The sequence below is a fragment of the Schistocerca nitens genome, chromosome 1, assembly GCF_023898315.1.
Source record: "Schistocerca nitens isolate TAMUIC-IGC-003100 chromosome 1, iqSchNite1.1, whole genome shotgun sequence".
Classification (NCBI taxonomy): Eukaryota; Metazoa; Arthropoda; class Insecta; order Orthoptera; family Acrididae; genus Schistocerca; species Schistocerca nitens.
The window spans coordinates 570364774-570388903 of record NC_064614.1 but is presented as its reverse complement, the minus strand read 5'-3'; positions in this window follow the sequence as shown (position 1 = coordinate 570388903).

Genomic DNA, 24130 nt, shown 5'->3' with positions numbered 1-24130 from the left:
ATTACAGGGATGTTATTGTCGTGTAACCACTCCGCCATAGGCCGTGCATTATGAACAGGTGCTCGATCGTGTTGAAAGATGCAATCGCCATCCCCGAATTGATCTTCAACAATAGGAAGAAAGAAGGTGCTTAAAACATCAGTGTAGGCTTGTGCTGTGATAGTGCCACGCAAAACAACAAGGAGTGCAAGCCTCTTCATGAAAAACACGACCTCACAATAACACCACCGCCTCCGAATTTTACTGTTGGCACTACACACGTTGGTAGATGACGTTCACCGGGCATTTGCCATATCCACATCCTGCTATCGGATCGCCACATTGTGTACTGTGATTCGTCACTCCACACAACGTTTCTCCACTGTTCAATCGTCCAATGTTTAGGCTCCTTACACCAAGCTAGGCGTCGTTTGGTGTGTATCGGCGTGATGTGTGGCTTGTGAGCAGCCGTTCGACCATGAAATCCAATGGGTCATGATGCAGTTTGGAATTCCTGTGTGATGGTCTGGATAGATGTCTGCCTATTACACATTACGACCCTCTGCAACTGTCGGCGGTCTCTGTCAATCAACAGGCGAGGTCAGCCTGTACACTTTTGTGCTGTACGTGTCCCTTCACGTTTCCTCTTCACTATCACATCGGAAACAGTAGACCTAGGGATGTTTAGGAGTATGGAAATCTCACGTACAGACGTATGACGCAAGCGACACCCAATCCCCTGACCACTTTCGAAGTCCGTGAGTTCCGCGGAGCATCCCATCTGCTCTCTCACGATGTCTATTGACTTCAGAGGTCGCTGATATGGAGTACCTGGCAGCAGGCGGCAGCACAGTGTACCTAAGAAACGTGTTTTTGGGGGTGTCCGGATAAAAAAATTGGTTCAAATGGCTCTGAGCACTATGGGACTTAACATCTGAGGTCATCAGTTCCATAGAACTTCAACTACTTAAACCTAACTAACCTAAGGACATCACACACATCCATGCCCGAGGCAGGATTCGAACCTGCGACCGCAGCGGTCGCGAGGTTCCAGACTGAAGCGCCTAGAACCGCTCGGCCAGGTACATTGTGTACTTCACATATTGTCTACGTACATGCAAATATGATTCAGAATATGTAAACTTTGATTATCCATAATACATGGTTTTCTTACTTGATACAGTCATCTGGTGAGTGATTTCTATTGTTTTTCCACACCACTATATGTAAACACTGCAATGGCTCTTATTAAAAGACGATGACTGACATTTTCTTTTTCATTTGTTCGTTATTACAAGTCTTAGAATGAAGTTAATTGTTATATTGTATGTTTATAATTGCTGTTACTGTCATTGTTATCTTTATTTTGGAATTTCACACTCCTATGTTTGGTTATTCTGTTTTCTTTTTTTAACAGGTTCTTGTTGTGTTACAGCATATTTATGGGGTTGTTTTACTGACACATATGAGCAACATAACGATAAATAGAAATAAGTAAATTTAGACAGATGGATGAAGTTGTTGCAGCTATAGTTACAGCACGTGTGGTACCATTTTTTTTCTTTTTTGACTTCTGTTTCCTATTTTTTAATTGAATGAACTATTTCCTGATTTTTATGGTGCTAGTACATTTCTAATTCCTCCAACAGATACATCTGCGTGTGTGTTATTTTTTTAGGATGTGCTGGCAATGTGTACATATGCCTCTATTTCATTAGTTGTGTCTTAAATTAGTTAATGTTAGCTTCTGTGACGTGCCAGTAGCGCCGTTTAGCATACCTCTAAGATGCTATAAGCCTGGTCCGTGGTGACCTACAGAGAAGGGAAGATCCTCACATTATGCAACAGAAACGCCTTATTGAAGGAAAACTCTTAGAAATGGCCCAATCAAGCATGAAAAATGGGTACCTCTAAACCCAAAGAAAATATTAATGAAGGGGCTCATCTCTCTACAACAGAAACAAGCAGTGACTATAACAGTGTCAACATATGAATCACCCACTGAGATTTACATGTGAACACTTAATCAATGGATAATGGATTGCAAATATGAAATCTTATCTTGGCACAGGTGGGTGAACATAACAAAAGCATAATTACTAATCTAAGCTGCGGATATGGCCAATGACCGTGAGCATGATTAATGGTTAAAGAAAGAACATGCAAAAATAAGTACCAACGCAAGTAGAATCGCCAAAGTGCGTGTTGGAATCAACTACGTGGTTGTGAACATTAAAACTTGCAGTTATTCCCTTATGAACTTTAACTAGCATCGCGTCCCCCGTGACTGTGGGACTGAATCAGCAGTTGAATCTTACCATCCTCACACAGCATGAATGTGAAAGGCGGCGGCAATAACGAGTGGGAATTCTGAGTCCAGCTTGCCTTCTCTAATCACTACTAAAATAGAGACATCCTTCTGTATGACAACAAGTTTCATCTCATTGGTCCACTGCTAACAAGCATTTCCTCTTCCATCCCCCATCAGCGTGACCTTACTCGCTGATCTCCCAACAGCAAGTGTCGTCTGACTTAACTTTCTGAAACTTGGCTGTCTCCGCCAGTGTAGGATTCTCTCCAGTCAATTGCAGCAGACCTTGTGAGTTTGAACCAGTAATAATTCTGGAAAATGTTAAACAAATTCCTGCTCTTGCAGATTTTGTCGGGATTAACCAACGGTGGCCTGGTGTGGAGAGGAACGCAAAAAATCTCTCCCACTCTATGCTAAATATCTAACCCTGGGCTTTCGAATGGCTTACACATATGCACACTATCATAACCAGGAATAACACACTAAATATATAACAGCTCTAAGGTTTGTTAACACAACACTGATACAAGTAATTCTGTCGCCAAGTGCCAAGTGGTCGGTGAACACTATGGAAATAATACAAATTGAAGGTGGTTATACCAAAGTCCAGGAAGTGCAAGTGGAATGAGGAAATCCGTTGGGAATCACAAGTCTGTTGACATGACTAAGCCTAGTGAACGTTGAAGTCCAAGTTCCATTATAGCAGCCTGATTTTAAGGCCAGAGTGCAGCCAAGTCATCGATCAGCAGGTACACCAGTCCAGGAGACAAAATAATCCACTGCAGCGTAGCACTTCCAAGCTGTGGAGTAGTAGTGTAGCACGAGGAGAACTGGCTTACAGACGTCGTTGGCGGCATTAAATGAGGCACCACAGTTAGTGGAACCGGCGGCTGGGGTCGCTGTATATTGTGGGCAGCCACTTGCTGTGTGTTCTGGGTGGCCAATCTCTGTGGCTTGAAGCGCGCGTGCACGAAGGCAGCCCACCCTATGATGCTAGCAGCGGGCCTCGCATCGAAAAGTGCGGCCAATAACGAGTTTCTCAGCTGCACGTAATGGAGCGCACCGCTGCTCGGTGTGGAGATTTTATAGTGGTGTATAGCCGGCCACGGTGGCCGAGCGGTTCTAGGCGCTTCAGTCCGGAACCAAGCGGCTGCTACGGTCGCAGGTTCGAATCCTGTCTCGGGTATGGATGTGTGTGATGTCCTTAGGTTAGTTAGGTTTAAGTAGTTCTATGTCTAGGGGACTGATGACCTCAGATGTTAAGTCCCAGGGTGCTTAGAGCCATTTGAACCATTTATAGTGGTGGATACCACACACACTCACATTCTACAGAAATAATTATTGTGAGGCAAACAGAGAGCCTGACGTTATTTCATGCCGAAACCTCAGAGTACTGGCTGATCCCATGCATCTCCCTTTCTGGCATCTACATACATTATCTTTCCAAAAGTGTTTCTTTTGGCGTTTGTGATATTATTGGATTTCAGACATTTTGCATATGAGAAAAGGATAGCCACCGAGCTGTTGTTTGTAATGATACTAAGCGTGACAACGCGAGAGTAAAGAAATGAAATCTGTTTATAACGTGCGCCTATACCAAGACGCGCGGCCAGCGTTTAAAAGGTACACTATGACTCACTGGGCGCAGATATTTAAAATCATTGCCGCAGCGCTTGATAGCAAGAAGCTGCGAAACGGAAGAAAGAACAATTTATCATTTGCTAGGAAAATTCTAGAGTCTTTATTGTTAGTTGTACTTCTGGTCGCCGACATGTTAACATGTACTTCATTACCTTTGATGTTTGGTCGCCGACTTGTTAAGACGTGTTGTGTAGCACTGCTACAAGTTATATTTCATTTAGTGTGAAAAACCACGTTATCACCAAGGAAAAAGAAACGCTTTTGTAAACCTTGTGACGATAAAAATACTTACGCACACGCCAGGACATTTAACTTTTACAAAATATCACACATACAAAAGCAGCGATTGTTGGACTGCTCCATGTAGGAGAAAAACATAAAAATGTAAGTTTTGTATTCATTGTAAATTTGTTAATGTTTATAGTTTAACGCCTTTCTTCATTGAGAATATATTGATGCTTCACTGTACAGAAAATCTATGCTTATTCTTTTCTTTAAATTAACCACAAATAATGTTTATGTTTAAATGAACTTTGTTACAGGTTCGCTCTTTATCGCGGTGTCTCTATTGTATTTGGGAGACCATTAATGTGTTCAATTTCCGATCTGACAATTTTTTTTTACAAAATTTCACTGTTTTGCATTCATTTCCATTTTTTTTAAATTTATTATTCAAATAGGTCCCTTAGGTAATTTCATTGAAGAGTCTGATTGCGTGAAAGCAATCCGGGTTAAGAGGTCATTTGAGAAACTATTTTCGCGCGATCAATCTGTACGTCTCCTGAACACAATCGAGAACCGACGCATCGGCGATCATTAATTGATTTTTCTCTCTTTCCAAGTCGTACCAAAACCCGGCCAAGGAGAACTGCCGTGAGTACGCAGTCTAGTGTTAAAGGGTGCATTCTTTATCTTGTCGGCAAACATTGCCATAAATTATCATCATCAATGTTATATTTGGTTAAATGTGAAAAGCAAAAACCTTTTTAACGCTAGATGTGGCGCCCGAACAGGGACATGACTAAAAGACTTATTTGTTCTTTTTATTTTTTTCATGCTACCATCTGGAGAAAATTGGAAGCCAAAACCGGTGATATAAAAAAAGGACGCATATGCAGAAAACCGCAGTAAGAATTCACAACAGCAATAAATAGCAGCGCGCAAGACAACTAATGTGAGTACGATTTTTCATTACGTTTGAAGCTTTGCGTACCGAGCATTCGTGACATTCACTCTCTACGCTTTTTTCCTTTTCCTCGAGCAATTTAATTTCCAAATTTCTGTTTTCTTTTGCTATTAGATCCGCCTCTATCTCATCATTTCGCTTACAATAGTTAGAAATAGTTAGCAAGAATTTCCATTGTTGTGCATTTTAGTGAATCACAATGGCCGCTATCTGTGCCAGTTACAGTGCTCTATAAGTGTTTTTCATTTATTTTATCACTCCCGTTGCCATATTGGCATTTTCGTGTGTCAGAGTTTCAATTGTTTATAACGCGCAAGCAATATCTGAGAAATCAGGACGCGAAATCCTTGGCGCACCTGACAAGTGAAAATCATAATTAAAAAAAATTATCTTTTCTACCTCGTGCAGTGTAACTACTTTAAATTTACGATGGCTGATGAGCAACCAAGGCAACTTAGACCGCGCGCGGGTGTAAACAAACCTGAATGTCGTAGTGAGGGAACAACAGACGACGAAGCGACACGTGAGCTGTCGGCGCCACAGACCGCGTCGCAGTCACGTGAATGCTCGCTGTCAGATATACTAAAATTGTTTGCTGATATGAAAACCAGTTTTGAAGCAAACATGGCACAGATTACAAACAAGAGTGATAACATTGAAGCTCACATGGGTAATCTTGGAACGCAAATCAGTCATTTAGGAAATCAAAGTGACAGCAGGTTCAACAGTTTAGAATCAAGGATAGAGGACATCCAAGCACAAATCAAAAATTCGAATGACACCATGGAGGAAAAAATTAAAGCCATTACCACTGCTTACGCAAGCGAGCTAACCGCAAGCGTACACGCAAAAATTGATAGTGTTCTTTCGATGGTGGAACCCGCCGAGACCAATATTGGTAGCAAGTTCACAGATATGCAGGCCCAAATAGATGTGTGTAAATCAACTGCGAGTGACTCTTTGAAACATTACAGTGATGTTTCAAAGAGAGTAAGCCAATTGACAGAAGGTTTCAACCACGTTGGCGAGCGAGTTGAAGACCTTGCTCAGCAAATATCCGATGTCAATATTGACAAAAAGATCGCAGATGTCAACACCGGTATAAGCAATACACTTAATAGGGAATTTGAAGAGTGGATGCAATCCAAAGAACAGTACATTATCAGCAAGATACACGCTGAACTAAAGGGTACGGTTAAATCTGCTACAGCAGAAATCTTAACCGCTCCCGGTACTTCTGGTGACACTTTAACCAGTGAATTAGGTGAAATCAGACGAGCATTTAGCCACGATCTTCCGGAATGAAAACGTCAGCTAAGCAATGGTATAAAACCAACTGAAACGACAATTTACGGAATTGCAAGGTGACAGTCAAAGTGAGTATTCGCTACCGCCAGAACACGATAATCATCAATATCCTGCGTGTCAGGTACAATTCTCACCAACAGTAAATAATACGCGTGACGAAACTTCCACATCACGTAGTCATGCCGATCATGCCGTTGAACTAATGCGCGACGAGAGTGTGCTAAAACACAGAGTTTTTCAGCCTTTTATACCTGAAAAACGAAATATACATCCCATGGTATTTCTAAAATCATTCACAGGTGCTTTTCCAGAATCATGGAAAGACAGGCAGCGGATACAGTTCATCTTAGGCTATGTACACGGTGAAGGATCAATTTGGGGTACAGAAATAATAGACAAATGTCACACCTATGCAGATTTTGAAAAGCATTTTTTGAATAAATTCTGGAGTTCAGGTATACAACAAAGACACCGAAAGGAGGTTTACAACGCCGAACCTTTCAACACCAAAGGAGGAGGTTTGAGACGTTATTTTGAAAAGTATCCACGTAAAATTCAGTATTGGGACACGCCCATTTCATCCAAAGATGTAATCATGATCTTAAAGTCAAAACTTCCTGTGTCAATAAGAGAAAAACTAGTTAATGTGAGTGAAGAAGACCTTGAAGCCTTTCTTTCTGTTCTTAACAATTTGGATATGATCTATGAGGATGTGCGTGCGAGCGCGCGGAATAATTATAATAATGGACCGCCCGCTCCGCAGCAGCACATAACAAATTGCGTCAATGGAATGTCGTACCAACATAACACAGGACAACCAAACGCTCAGCCTTACGGCAATCATAACAGTTTCAACCGCCGTAATGTAAAACAATATAACAAATATCCACACCAGAATAGATACAATCCGATTTATCAAAACACACAGCAACAATACGGTAATTCACCGATAAATCACAACGGTAATTACCAGTACCAGAACAACAAGACGAATAATGGAAATCGTCACAAGGGAAAGAAATGGAACAATTATAACAGACCACAACAGTACAGTCAGCCGAGTCACTTCACTCCCTCTCACCAAATGAATTTTGCACAGCCGAAAAATGCGACATTTTCTCACCAACCCAACCAACAGTTCAGGAACAATAGTCAGGACAATTCGTCGAATGCTTTTCCTGACACCGCCGGTCATAATAGCCAAGGAAATCCGACCATGTTCTACACATAGGCGAACCAAGCACCAAACACGATGTCAAATAACACGCAATCAAGAGATGCACAAGTCGTATGGGATACGAACGCAAATTTTCGACCTGGTATGTCGCAAAATACTAGTCAAGTAAAAATAACTGACATTTCAGCTCCACCCCATCCCAAAATTACAACACCCTGAAGTAACATTAGACGACAAGTTAAGACAAGCTCCCATATCTTTAACCATTCATTCCAACCTAAGAAAAAAGGCACATGACAAACACATTAGCAAAGTCTTATCGTATCGTATCGTATAAAGACCCACTTCAAACCATCTTTGATTCATCATAAGAATCGAAAGTGGCAGCACTTGTATGAAGGACCATATATTATATTAAGAAAGCCGCACATTGATTGCTATCTATTAGCTGACCCTGTATCTGGACGAATAAAAGGATTGTTTCACCACGCAGACGTGAAGAAATACCGAGTCAACCATTGAAAATATCTGTTAAGTTAAGCTACTAATATAAGATATACACACACTATAAGTTGTCATACTATGTGTGAAGTACCAACGTATGTAAGAGTAATGCACAGGACTAACACCCTGTCGACACTAATCGGAAGAGTCTTAAGCTCGATTTTGACATTTGCTACCGAATTTACTGACCAGGCCGAGTAATGACGAAAACGTGTCGAACCAAATAAAACCAGAAAAACAGATAAATATGATAACTAAGCGTTCTTAAGAGAATGAGACCCTATGTACATAAACAATTGTTATCCTTACCTAATCCAATTTTCTTTTAGACTAAGTTATTAGTAAGTAAGCACATTCTAATACAGATTTTTTTCTGTATTTTTCATGTACGAAAACATAAATGGAAGCACGGACATGTGTCAAGTGAAATAGAGACCGCCACCATACGGCTCAACATGTTGCAGAACCAGTCTTCCAGTTCCTGACCCACGACGTATTTCCAACGCAACATCACACCCCGACAACTACTCCAACTTCCCCAGTGAAAGTGATGCCCTACTTTTCCTCCACTGTGAAAGTGTAATCAATTTCCCCACTCAAGTGCAGTGCTATGATTTATACCCGAAGTTCTACCACTCCCAGTGCAACTCATACCTACCCAAGTGTAGTGAAACATTTTTTTTGCAGGTCATGAAAGCCACAAATAAGTTACAAATCTTCGACGAAACAACGACAAAAATATTCCTGTAATATGTCATTGTAAAACAGGAATGTCAATTTTTTGTAACATATTTTTTCCACGAGTGCACACAGCACCCAGACTTCCTGCGAAGTCAAGTAATTTATTTCTTTATTATTTTTTAATATTCATTATGCCATGTATAATGTATCTATGTATGTGTATCTTTATCTTAATTTCTTTTACCGAGAAATGAACATTTGTTATCCTTGTACAATACATTAGAAAGAGCACAGTTCAATTGTCATGTAGTTACCCTATGGACAAGTTACTATCAATTTCAGTCGTACGAATATACTTACCTGATACTCTGTATGTTAACCACTTTGCCTGATGTAGTGTGTAAAATCTATTGTAAAGAATTTTTGCAAGTAATACTAACTTGTTTCACGAAAGCAATAATATCACGACTACGCGTGAGTCGCGATGATCCTGACGGAGTCATCGCTCCTCACGCGGGAAGCAATGTGATATTACTGGATTTCAGACATTTTGCATATGAGAAAAGGATAGCCACCGAGCTGTAGTTTGTAATGATACTAAGCATGACAACGCGAGAGTAAAGAAATGAAATCTGTTTATAACGTGCGCCTATACCAAGACGCGCGGCCAGCGTTTAAAAGGTACACTATGACTCGCTGGGCGCAGATATTTAAAATCATTGCCGCAGCGCTTGATAGCAAGAAGCTGCGAAACAGAAGAAAGAACAATTTATCATTTGTTAGGAAAATTCTAGAGTCTTTATAGTTAGTTGTACTTCTGGTCGCCGACATGTTAACATGTACTTCATTACCTTTGATGTTTGGTCGCCGACTTGTTAAGACGTGTTGTGTAGCACCGCTACAAGTTATATTTCATTTAGTGTGAAAAACCACGTTATCACCAAGGAAAAAGAAACGCTTTTGTAAACCTTGTGACGGTAAAAATACTTTTACAAAATATCACACATACAAAAGCAGCGATTGTTGGACTGCTCCATGTAGGAGAAAAACATAAAAATGTAAGTTTTGTATTCATTGTAAATTTGTTAATGTTTATAGTTTAACGCCTTTCTTCATTGAGAATATATTGATGCTTCACTGTACAGAAAATCTATGCTTATTCTTTTCTTTAAATTAACCACAAATAATGTTTATGTTTAAGTGAACTTTGTTACAGGTTCGCTCTTTATCGCGGTGTCTCGATTGTATTTGGGAGACCATCAATGTGTTCAATTTCCGATCTGACAATTTTTTTTTTTACAAATTTTCACTGTTTTGCATTCATTTCCATTTTTTTATTTATTATTCAAATAGGTCCCTTAGATAATTTCATTGAAGAGTCTGATTGCGTGAAAGCAATCCGGGTTAAGAGGTCATTTGAGAAACTATTTTCGCGCAATCAATCTGTACGTCTCCTGAACACAATCGAGAACCGACGCATCGGCGATCATTAATTGATTTTTCTCTCTTTCCAAGTCGTACCAAAAAACGGCTAAGGAGAACTGCTGTGAGTACGCAATCTAGTGTTAAAGGGTGCATTCTTTATCTTGTCGGCAAACATTGCCATAAATTATCATCATCAATGTTATATTTGGTTAAATGTGAAAAGCAAAAACCTTTTTAACGCTAGACGTTGTACAATGAAGTTTTACGACAGATAGGCCGGCCCTTGGGCTTCCTGGTCTTCAGAGATGAGCCGAAGCGAATTCTGTGCTGTCTACCTGTGCTGGGGGACAGCTCTCAGCTCTAAAATCATTTATAACGCCTCCTGTTCCTTTTTAAGTAAGCTTCTATGTCACGAAAGCCATCTAGGAAGCTTTCAGGGTTGCAGAAGATAGCAGCCCCTCCCCGTAGTTGAAGGAAGAGAAGAGAAGAGGAGAAGTAATTAGCTGGGGAGCCCCTGACAATTTTGAATATTGTCTACAGTTATGAAACAGCGTAAAGAGGTCGACTACATGACCATAGGGATGTGCATCTAACATTATGAAATGTATTGTGTGACACTTTGGGGATATACTGCCACGTAAACAATTCTGTCTCTCATATAGAACTGTTATTTATTATAATAATTTATGCTTGTGGCTGTCTTTTTTAATTTGCTAATTGTTTGTAGACAGTGATTCGATGATTCCTTACACACTTTTGCAAGCACAATTTGCCGTCCAGTAAAACTCTCATTTCTGTATGGGGTTTTCGTTAACAGTGGCAGTACCATCACAATATTTTTGCCTGAAACTGCAGAACATAACATTCGGATGGCCCTGCAGACTGAAAGCATGGCAAACAAACGTTGTTCCTAGAAGACGCCACTGGGTTAGCAGGGCGCCTAGGCATCTAAATGCAATACAAAGCGAATGTTACAAGAAAGAAAACCCTTAAGTAACAGGATCCCTGAGAGTTGACCTCTCACTCTCAGGACATCACCCATTGCCCCCCTACAAGCGAGGTTGGGGAGAGACGAACTGTCAGTGAATTACACATGTGGCCCAGCTAGTTGAGGACTTATGGAATACAAAATTTTTCTGCTGAAATTGACCACGTGGTGCAAAGAGAAAGAGACGAGTAAAAGGAAGCATCAGAAGACTATCTAACAACATTTTTGAATGGACGGTAAAGCAAAAGTTCCTGCCAGTCGAGTGAATTCGCGGCTTCAGAGCTTCCAAATAGAATTTGAGGGCAAATCCAACTCTTAAAGACGTTTGCTTGCTTCAGATACAGCTACTGTTAATTTTTCGATACGATTCTATTCCAGAGGTCTTACAGCTGTTCGATTATGACTAAATCAAATATGATGGTAGACCGACTGAACTTCTAATGTCTGTGGAGGACGTAAGGATGCACCGAAATAAAGTACTCTGCGCGAGCTCAGACCTACGTTGCACACATCCAAAGGCATCCAACGACAGAGGTTATAACAGTGCAATACTTGCTACAGTCTGCATGCATCAGCGAAGCATCTGCCTTACAAACAAGAAGTGATTCCTGATGGATGTTTTGCTGTGTCCGTAAGGACATAATTTGCGCTTCATCTTGTTCCTGGAATCTCAAGGGTAACGCCTACCAAGGATTCGTTTGCTTACGTTACGCCATGCTCTCTCGAAAGAACAAATCTTCTGAGTAAATATTCTACGTGGTCCACAATTGACAGGATTCGACGCAAGAATGAGGAATTCGAAGAATTATCGATGATAAACTGGACAGTTGAATCTATGTATGCCACATAATTTATTATGAGCAGAATATGGATAACATTACAAGAACTGAACATTTAAACCAAAATAGTTTCTGGTTTTTTCCTGGAATTTTCTAGCAGTTCTGACTTATTTTAAAAAGACATAAACTCTACTAAACAATTTCTTCAGGATACTTACTCGAAGTTAAGACATAAGGAGACGAAGTCATTCAAGACAACATCTTATGTGCTACATTCGCTTCCCGAAATTACAAGAATTACTCCGGAAAACTGAGGTTTTTCCAAATGTAAAACTTTGTTCCAAGGTACAATCTGATCAGATACCACAACATTTATTGTTTTGAAATTTAAAAATGTTGCGATCGACAAAATCTTGTCACTACTATATTTAGTCGCTTATCTGTTATATTATTACTCCACTGGACACCAATAATCAGTAAGTGAAACCAAATTAAACAGAAGTATTATCAAAAATAATTGCAAGTTATTAGGTTGGTGCATATGTTCGCAGGGTTTTTGTTTTGCATGTTGGTATTCCGATTGCTATGGGTTTATTTATTGAATGTCATTTTTTATTTTTAGTTCACTGCTGCTATTTGAGTTTACATATTGTCGTATTGTCATTTGGAGAGAGTGTCTGGAGCTGTGGACGCTTGAAAATGTAGTGCCAAGTGGAGAAACCAGAACATGTCCGACATATTCTCCTGTTTGAGTTCAGTAGTTCGGTGACTGCAGTGGGAGCGGCCAGAAATATTTAAGCTGCGTACAGAGATAATGCCATTGGATGTAACACGGCAAGGAAATGGTTTTGTCCCTTTAAGGAGGATCGTTTTGACATAAGTGACTCACCAGGTCCAGGACGACCTTTGGGGTTTGATGAAGATCGTTTAAATGCATAAATCCACAATAATCTATGTGAGTGTACTCGAGAACCGTCTAATGTAGCGACCTGTGGTCATTCCGCCATCGTGCGATATTTACATGCGATGGGAAATATCCTACAATTGGGTTTATGGGTACCAATCGCTCTAAGCCAAAATCGCACAGATCAGCTTATGGTCACGTGTGCATCTCTGCTTGCTCGTCATTTATTGGCTCGTGAATAGCACCGACCATTCCTCTCCTGTATCGTTGCCGGTGACGGAAAATGGTGCCTTTATGCTAACATAAGGAAAAAGAGGAGTGGCTGAACCCAAACAAAGCAGCAACTCCCGTACAAAGACTTGGGCACATCCACAAGAAACAATTTAATGCACCTGGTGGAACAGTGTTGGTGTGGTGTACTACGAATTCCTTCCCCGAGGCGTAACCATCACTGCTAACATTTGTTGTCAACTGAGATGTCTTTCAGGCGTAAGCCAAGAATAATGACCGGGAAGACTGCGTGAAGTGATGCTGCTCTACAATAAAGCCCGCCTGCATTCTGCTAGACTAAGGAATCGGGTTGGGAAGTCACTGTGCACCCACCTTATTCTCCTGATCATGCGCCATCAGATTTTCACCATCTCCGTCCCCTGTCGAACAATGTTCAAGGACCTTCCTTTCCGAATGCAAATGTTCTCCGAACATGGCTGGACGAATTATTCGCCTCAAAACCGAGTGATTACTACAGTTGCAGAAACAGAAACTTGCCCCAGCGTCGGCAGACTGTTGTAAATAGTGAAGGAGAATGTATTGTGGATGGCTAAAGACTCTGTTATGTGTGTGTGTTGTATATTGGAAAACGCAACTGTGAACATATGCACCAACCCAATAAATACATTTTGGAACTGAAGCTATTCGAAACTAACACAAATTGCCATTTTCAAGACAGGTAAAACTGTTAAGAAATTAACGACACTCACTTAATTTTGCTATGTGTCACATGTTCCATGGTAAAAGACCTTCTGTTTAAAGGTACTAGAAGGTGAATGATCGATGAGGTGTGGTTTTACCGTCCACACTCTATACAGGAAGGTTCAGCTGCCCATACCAACAGGTTTTATCTACCCCGCAACACTTTCAAAAACCACGCATTGGATTTTCATTTTCCCTCATTCATTATGTGCAAACTATTAGTCCTACAGAAAAAATTAACGGGACCTTTCTGTGGTGAATTTACTGTATTTAAATTTTCTACTGGAATACGTTTGCGCCGGAGGCCACAGTTTTCGAGTTAGTCAAGAAAAACGCGTTTGAAGGTCCCTTTTGAACGTTGTTCTTGAATAATTGGAAAATTATGGCCACTAGGTAAAAAGTATAGAAGGTTGTATACATGGAAGAACCCTGGAGATACTAAAAGGTATCAGATAGATTGTATAATGGTAAGACAGAGATTTAGGAACCAGGTTTTAAATTGTAGGACATTTCCAGGGGCAGATGTGGACTCTGACCACAATCTATTGGTTACGACCTGTAGATTAAAACTGAAGAAACTGCAAAAAGGTGGGAATTTAAGGAGATAGGACCTGGATAAACTGAAAGAACCAGAGGTTGTACAGAGTTTCAGGGAGAGCATAAGGGAACAATTGACAGGAATGGGGGAAAGAAATACAGTAGAAGAAGAATGGGTAGCTTTGAGGGATGAAGTAGTGAAGGCAGCAGAGGATCAAGTGGGTAAAAAGACGAGGGCTAGTAGAAATCCTTAGGTAACAGAAGAAATATTGAATTTAATTTATGAAACGAGAAAATATAAAAAAGCAGTAAATGAAGCAGGCAAAAAGGAATACCAACATCTCAAAAATGAGATCGACAGGAAGTGCAAAATGGCTAAGCAGGGATGGCTAGAGGACAAATGTAAGGATGTAGAGGCTTATCTCACTAGGGGTAAGATAGATACTGCCTACAGGAAAATTAAAGAAACATTTGGAAATAAGAGAACAACTTGTATGAACATCAAGAGCTCGGATGGAAACCCAGTTCTAAGCAAAGAAGGGAAAGCAGAAAGGTGGAAGGAGTATATAGAGGGTCTATACAAGGGCGATGCACTTGAGGACAATATTATGGAAATGGAAGAGGATGTAGATGAAGATGAAATGGGAGATACGATACTGCGTGAAGAGTTTGACAGAGCACTGAAAGACCTGAGTCGAAACAAGGCCCCCGGAGTAGACAACATTCCATTGGAACTACTGACGGCCTTGGGAGAGCCAGTCATGACAAAACTCTACCATCTGGTGAGCAAGATGTATGAAACAGGCGAAATACCCTCAGACTTCAAGAAGAATATAATAATTCCAATCCCAAAGAAAGCAGGTGTTGACAGATGTGAAAATTACGGAACTATCAGTTTAATAAGCCACAGCTGCAAAATACTAACACGAATTATTTACAGACGAATGGAAAAACTAGTAGAAGCCGACCTCGGGGAAGATCAGTTTGGATTCCGTAGAAATACTGGAACACGTGAGGCAATACTGACCTTACTACTTATCTTAGAAGAAAGATTAAGGAAAGGCAAACCTACGTTTCTAGCAATTCTAGACTTAGAGAAACATTTTGACAATGTTGACTGGAATACTCTCTTTCAAATTCTAAAGGTGGCAGGGGTAAAATACAGGGAGCGAAAGGCTATTTACAATTTGTACAGAAACCAGATGGCAGTTATAAGAGTCGAGGGACATGAAAGGGAAGCAGTGGTTGGGAAGGGAGTAAGACAGGGTTGTAGCCTCTCCCCGATGTTATTCAATCTGTATATTGAGCAAGCAGTAAAGGAAACAAAAGAAAAATTCGGAGTAGGTATTAAAATCCATGGAGAAGAAATAAAAACATTGAGGTTCGCCGATGACATTGTAATTCTGTCAGAGACAGCAAAGGACTTGGAAGAGCAGTTGAACGGAATGGATGGTGTCTTGAAGGGAGGATATAAGATGAACATCAACAAAAACAAAACGAGGATAATGGAATGTAGTTTAATTAAGTCGGGTGATGCTGAGGGAATTAGATTAGGAAATGAGACACTTAAAGTAGTAGGGGGGTTTTGCTATTTCGGGAGCAAAATAACTGATGATGGTCGAAGTAGAGAGGATATAAAATGTAGACTGGTAATGGCAAGGAAAGTGTTTCTGAAGAAGAGAAGTTTGTTAACATCGAGTATAGATTTAAGTGTCAGGAAGTCATTTCTGAAAGTATTTGTATGGAGTGTAGCCATGTATGGAAGTGAAACATGGACGGTAAATTGTTTGGACAAGAAGAGAATAGAAGCTTTCGAAATGTGGTGCTACATAAGAATGCTGAAGATTAGATGGGTAGATCACATAACTAATGAGGAAGTATTGAATAGGATTGGGGAGAAGAGAAGTTTGTGGCACAAATTGACCAGAAGAAGGGATCGGTTGGTAGGACATGTTCTGAGGCATCAAGGGATCACCAATTTAGTATTGGAGGGCAGCGTGGAGGGTAAAAATCGTAGGGGGAGACCAAGAGATGAATACACTAAGCAGATTCAGAAGGATGTAGGTTGCAGTAGGTACTGGGAGATGAAGAAGCTTGCAGAGGATAGAGTAGCATGGGGAGCTGCATCAAACCAGTCTCAGGACTGAAGACCACAACAACAACAGGTAAAAAGTATATCAGTAAAAACTTTAATACATTAAAGTTCCTAAATAAATTGCCGTTTTACACGTAGGACCTTCCATCAAAGTGCTTTCTGCTGAGGACTTTGTATAACACCTTGCGCAGTCAGTTCTCAGAAGGCAGATGGGAGGGGCGCTCGTTTGAACAGATTGCTACCTGCCGCCCTCGAGAGCAACCAAACCATTTAGACTCATTCTTGTGTGTTGCGCCACTAGGTGAAAGTGCATTGTGACAAACTGACGCCAAGATCCGGTGGGTTGGGAGATTTTTTTCCATCCACAAGCAAGAAATAAATTGTTTGGGAGTCCTTAGAGACAGCTGAATATTTTTACACGAAAGACATTTAAGTGTTTATTTGACACTACAACAGTAGTTTAAAAAATTTATGTACTGTGAATATGGTTTCACTATTGTTGTGTCAAATAGACATTTAACTTACATTATAGTCACACTCCTTTACGACAATTATGTCGGAAATGCAAATACATTTCCTTATTTAGTCGCTATTTTCTTTTAGTCAGTGATCTATATACAACAACAGACAGATTCGCGCAGTGAGGGTTCCGTACAAACTTAATTACGTATAGAGACAGTTCATCCATTGCGGGAATCGAGGTCTCGACCACTTTTGCCTCTTATCAACACTGATACTGACAAGATATCGGTCCCAGAGGTTCCAAGATTTTCGAGACTGTTTCGTTTCAATAATACCAATGTGACATAAAGTCATGCAGGAGGCAGGCGAACATTTTCATCATAGTCATTAGTTCTGGATTCACGCTGACTGGCTCACAGTGGTAAAAGTCAAACATCGGCTCATATGGCGAGTTTCGAAATTTAAACGCCATTAGTTTTTCAGGAGCGATTGCTGCACGAAGATATGGACTTGGAAGTTGTATGCGAAAGAAACATTCGCAGGCCAGGGAGGTCAGGTGTCTTCCACAGTACTCTTTGGTAATAATAGATTCGGTTGTGAATGCAAGCGGCTGTTACTCTGCAAGTATTACAAAAATCCATTGCAGAATCATTAACTCGAAACTGTTCATAACAGATCTGGAGGTCTACTTTTTAATGAAAAGAAGTGAAAAGTAAAGTAATTGTATATTTGACGGGTGTAGAATGGGTACAGGAAACCACGGATACATACACTCCTGGAAATTGAAATAAGAACACCGTGAATTCATTGTCCCAGGAAGGGGAAACTTTATTGACACATTCCTGGGGTCAGATACATCACATGATCACACTGACAGAACCACAGGCACATAGACACAGGCAACAGAGCAATATCGGCACTAGTACAGTGTATATCCACCTTTCGCAGCAATGCAGGCTGCTATTCTCCCATGGAGACGATCGTAGAGATGCTGGATGTAGTCCTGTGGAACGGCTTGCCATGCCATTTCCACCTGGCGCCTCAGTTGGACCAGCGTTCGTGCTGGACGTGCAGACCGCGTGAGACGACGCTTCATCCAGTCCCAAACATGCTCAATGGGGGACAGATCCGGAGATCTTGCTGGCCAGGGTAGTTGACTTACACCTTCTAGAGCACGTTGGGTGGCACGGGATACATGCGGACGTGCATTGTCCTGTTGGAACAGAAAGTTCCCTTGCCGGTCTAGGAATGGTAGAACGATGGGTTCGATGACGGTTTGGATGTACCGTGCACTATTCAGTGTCCCCTCGACGATCACCAGTGGTGTACGGCCAGTGTAGGAGATCGCTCCCCACACCATGATGCCGGGTGTTGGCCCTGTGTGCCTCGGTCGTATGCAGTCCTGATTGTGGCGCTCACCTGCACGGCGCCAAACACGCATACGACCATCATTGGCACCAAGGCAGAAGCGACTCTCATCGCTGAAGACGACACGTCTCCATTCGTCCCTCCATTCACGTCTGTCGCGACACCACTGGAGGCGGGCTGCACGATGTTGGGGCGTGAGCGGAAGACGGCCTAACGGTGTGCGGGACCGTAGCCCAGCTTCATGGAGACGGTTGCGAATGGTCCTCGCCGATACCCCAGGAGCAACAGTGTCCCTAATTTGCTGGGAAGTGGCGGTGCGGTCCCCTACGGCACTGCGTAGGATCCTACGGTCTTGGCGTGCATCCGTGCGTCGCTGCGGTCCGGTCCCAGGTCGACGGGCACGTGCACCTTCCGCCGACCACTGGCGACAACATCGATGTACTGTGGAGACCTCACGCCCCACGTGTTGAGCAATTCGGCGGTACGTCCACCCGGCCTCCCGCATGCCCACTATACGCCCTCGCTCAAAGTCCGTCAACTGCACATACGGTTCACGTCCACGCTGTCGCGGCATGCTACCAGTGTTAAAGACTGCGATGGAGCTCCGTATGCCACGGCAAACTGGCTGACACTGACGGCGGCGGTGCACAAATGCTGCGCAGCTAGCGCCATTCGACGGCCAACACCGCGGTTCATGGTGTGTCCGCTGTGCCGTGTGTGTGATCATTGCTTGTACAGCCCTCTCGCAGTGTCCGGAGCAAGTATGGTGGGTCTGACACACCGGTGTCAATGTGTTCTTTTTTCCATTTCCGGGAGTGTATTTATTAAGGAAAGAGAAACAGGATGACTGAGACAAACTCAGACAACCTAAGATACCTTTTCGATATGGAAAGTGCTTTTTGCATGATTTCAGAGGCATTTCTCAAAACATGGTACCGATAAGCAAAGTACTGAGAAAATTTCTGCTTCATACGTCAATATGGCCCACTGTAACGTACCTATTTATGCTTACACAATTCAGACGAGATATTGCACTTCGCTTCTCATTTGCAGTGATATGGCTTGCTATTATCTTCAGATTACTAAACTGGCTATGTTGAAACTTTTCATTGGGTGCAGGTTGATTATGAGACTGTGTTTTGAGATGTGTGTGGAATAAGTTACTGACCCTATTTTTCATTGATATTTTCCGTTCGTCTTTCACTTCACAAGAGTGATAACCAACCAAGAGCCCGTTTCATTTCACATTTTGTTACTGCTTATACCTGTGTACTTGTTACAGTTATTGGTAATACTATTACAACATTCGTGTCACTTGTCCTGATCGACTTTCTACATAGCATATACTAAGTATTTGTGAATCATTAATACCAATTGTGAACTGATCATTCAAATAATGCTAACCACATCTGCTCACCATTGCACAAGAGTCACTTCAACGTTTGAAATCTTCATGTTCATCTTAAAGTTAGACATCGATGTAAGCATCTTCAGTTGGCACAATGCGTCTCAATAGCCCCTTGTGCCCGAAGGAATTATAGCTAAATAACGTCAAATCATATAATCTTTAGAAAAAGTATACTTGATTTAATATACTTTCGGTTGAAAATTATCGTTTCGCTCTTCTAAACTGCCAGGGAATGACTTTATACATCAAACACTATGTAAAGGTAATTTTGATTCGCTTTGATGCCATATTTATAGGGATATAATTTCAAATGCAGACCAATATACTGCTGTGTACTGTTGTAGGTGATGTATGTTACACACCCGTGTAATCGAAGAGTGGACAGTTTCTACACTGCTTCAACCGAAAGCCCCAGACCGGTTTTTGATTAATGCTAGTTCTCGAATACTGGCTTGTTTAGTTTGCTGCTGCATTGGTTTGGTATAAGACTCTTGATTTTGATAGCACTGGCGTGTCGCTTTACTCCCAAGGCAAATATATGATGGTAATAAAGTTCGTAACCGTGTATCTAAGTGACAAATGCCCTTTCGAATTCCTACCTTTATTGCTATACATACGTAAGTCAGTGACACATACAGAATGAAATATCCTGAAATCAGAACAGTTTTTACCAAACACTGTATTTATTATGCTTTCGTTCATAGAAAACGTCTCTAAGATGTCTAAGTTTCGCATTCACACGATTCCACAACTCCACTCGAGTTAGCCATTGCTTTACTGATTCAATCCGGACGCCGTAAAATATTATATGCTGTCTCGTTTCATACACAACTAACGTGAATCAGCAACTACTGCTTGTGAATACTTTTCACGCTCTGGTGTGTGATTGTGCCCACCCCTCTCGTCTGCGACTCATTGTCGGCCGCTGTGACCGAGCGGTTCTAGGCGCTTCAGTCCAGAATCGCGCCTCTGCTATGGTCGCAGGTTCGAATCCTGCATCGGGCATGGATGTGTGTGATGTCCTTAGGTTAGTTAGGTTTAAGTACGAGGTTCTAAGTCTAGGGGACTGATGACCTCAGATGTAAGTCCCATAGCGCTTAGAGCCATTTGAACCATTTTTGCGACTCATTCTACCGATCCCCTCGGACCAACTGCCACGCGCCAAACCGGTGGGCACCGAACCGCTCATATCGCCAGGTTTTCCTACAAGCAGAAGTTTTGCGCTCTGTATTACGCAATGCGCCCGGTGTTGTGCGTCGTCCCTCCCACAGCGACAAGACAGCCAAGGTGTTTCCCCACAGAGTGCAATGCTTAGCGCGCCAGCGATTTATGCCAGGCCACCTGGTTCTGCACGAGTCTAATGCGCTGTACGCTGCGTTCTAGTGAATTAGGTGCTGTAAATCAAGTAAAGCTCTTGTGTAAAATAGCTACAAAGTTTGCTATAAAGCTACAAGTGCGTTTCACTGACGAAGAAGATGAACTGATAACTTGTCCCCAAGTGTCAATGAACTACGTTGACAAAAAGGAGGAAAAATAATGCAATATGCATAATTTTGTTTCTGCCCAATATCACTTTCAAGGGGTAAAACACACCCCAAAAGGTAATTTGGCGTATTAGGCTTAGAGCGAATGGCTTCGCAACCATGAAATATAAAAAAATGTGTTTCATACAAATGTTAAAATGTAATTAATGTTCTTGAAAACTGTATAATAAACTTGTGAAAAATTTGAAAACTTTGAAAATCACTCCACCCCCATTACTGAATTTTGCGAAATGGAAACTTCTGTTACAACATAAATTAAAAAAGCTTTCACGCCACATACATCCAAGCGTAAGAGTTGTATTCTGTAATAGAATTTTTGGAAGGTACAGGGTGTTTCAAAAATGACCGGTATATTTGAAACGGCAATAAAAACTAAACGAGCAGCGATAGAAATACACCGTTTGTTGCAATATGCTTGGGACAACAGTACATTTTCAGGCGGACAAACTTTCGAAATTACGGTAGTTACAATTTTCAACAACAGATGGCGCTGCAAGTGATGTGAAAGATATAGAAGACAACGCAGTCTGTGGGTGCGCCATTCTGTACGTCGTCTTTCTGCTGTAAGCGTGTGCTGTTCACAACGTGCAAGTGTGCTGTAGACAACATGGTTTATTCCTTAGAACAGAGGATTTTTCTGGTGTTGGAATTCCACCGCCTAGAACACAGTGTTGTTGCAACAAGACGAAGTTTTCAACGGAGGTTTAATGTAACCAAAGGACCGAAAAGCGATACAATACAGGATCTGTTTGAAAAATTTCAACGGACTGGGAACGTGACGGATGAACGTGCTGGAAAGGTAGGGCGACCGCGTACGGCAACCACAGAGGGCAACGCGCAGCTAGTGCAGCAGGTGATCCAACAGCGGCCTCGGGTTTCCGTTCGCCGTGTTGCAGCTGCGGTCCAAATGACGCCAACGTCCACGTATCGTCTCATGCGCCAGAGTTTACACCTCTATCCATACAAAATTCAAACGCGGCAACCCCTCAGCGCCGCTACCATTGCTGCACGAGAGACATTCGCTAACGATATAGTGCACAGGATTGATGACGGCGATATGCATGTGGGCAGCATTTGGTTTACTGACGAAGCTTATTTTTACCTGGACGGCTTCGTCAATAAACAGAACTGGCGCATATGGGGAACCGAAAAGCCCCATGTTGCAGTCCCATCGTCCCTGCATCCTCAAAAAGTACTGGTCTGGGCCGCCATTTCTTCCAAAGGAATCATTGGCCCATTTTTCAGATCCGAAACGATTACTGCATCACGCTATCTGGACATTCTTCGTGAATTTGTGGTGGTACAAACTGCCTTAGACGACACTGCGAACACCTCGTGGTTTATGCAAGATGGTGCCCGGCCACATCGCATGGCCGACGTCTTTAATTTCCTGAATGAATATTTCGATGATCGTGTGATTGCTTTGGGCTATCCGAAACATACAGGAGGCGGCGTGGATTGGCCTCCCTATTCGCCAGACATGAACCCCTGTGACTTCTTTCTTTGGGGACACTTGAAAGACCAGGTGTACCGCCAGAATCCAGAAACAATTGAACAGCTGAAGCAGTACATCTCATCTGCATGTGAAGCCATTCCGCCAGACACGTTGTCAAAGGTTTCGGGTAATTTCATTCAGAGACTACGCCATATTACTGCTACGCATGGTGGATATGTGGAAAATATTGTACTATAGAGTTTCCCAGACCGCAGCGCCATCTGTTGTTGAAAATTGTAACTACTGTAATTTCGAAAGTTTGTCCGCCTGAAAATGTACTGTTGTCCCAAGCATATTGCAACAAACGGTGTATTTCTATCGCTGCTCGTTTAGTTTTTATTGCCGTTTCAAATATACCGGTCATTTTTGAAACACCCTGTAAGTTGTACAAAATGTCCTGTCGGAGTATGTGCAACATACCTACTTAAAATATCTAAACGATCGTTATTATTCGAATTATTTGTTTTACTTGTTTTGTTTGTATTTTAAACTGTTATATTGCGTTGTAAATTAATCTTTTTCGTTTTTTAGTTTACCGTTTCACACATGAGTATTTTGTTAATTGAAAATAATAAGTAGCCCATTATTATGATCAAAATCGTAACAATAATGATAATCAGTAAAGAAATGCATGCAACATAACATTTTTTAATACCATGCATACAAAATGAACGAATTTTCTCCCGCACTGGGAAAGACAACGTCTGTCAAATATCGTTTGACTTATTCAGGCGTTAGCTTGTCAGGTTTTGATGCCGTCACAAGAACATTTTAGACTTCATACAGAGGTACTCGAATTCTCGGTCCAAACTCTCCATTAGTTTCTTTTAAAAGTATGAAAAGAGAAGTAAGCAATTTGCCAGCTCCAGAGACTGATGACTGCACCATGTAACTGAAGTTTTCTTCGTGGTCCATCTGTGTAAGCTCTCGAAGAGTTCTCACAAACAGTCAAGCAGCGTACGTACCGTCACAGAACGCCAATATGTTGGAACGATCCCTTCGACTACGTACTGCTCGGCGCGCTATACGCCGAAAATAGTCGCTGCGACAAGTTCTTCATGATACAACGACGGTGATTTGAGGAATTGTTTCGTACATTAATAGCTGGTTCTGGAGAGTAATAATTGTCGATTATAAAATGATTCCAACATGCGGTAACACGCCTCCAGGGATCGGCACTGTCCAACACCAGTTCTCGCTAGTCGCAACCCATAGATGCTGCAGTTTGCGGCCTGCAGTCTACTGACAAGGGAACCTCCCCATCACACCCCCCTCAGATTTAGTTATAAGTTGGCACAGTGGATAGGCCTTGAAAAACTGAACACAGATCAATCGAGAAAACAGGAAGAAGTTGTGTGGAACTATG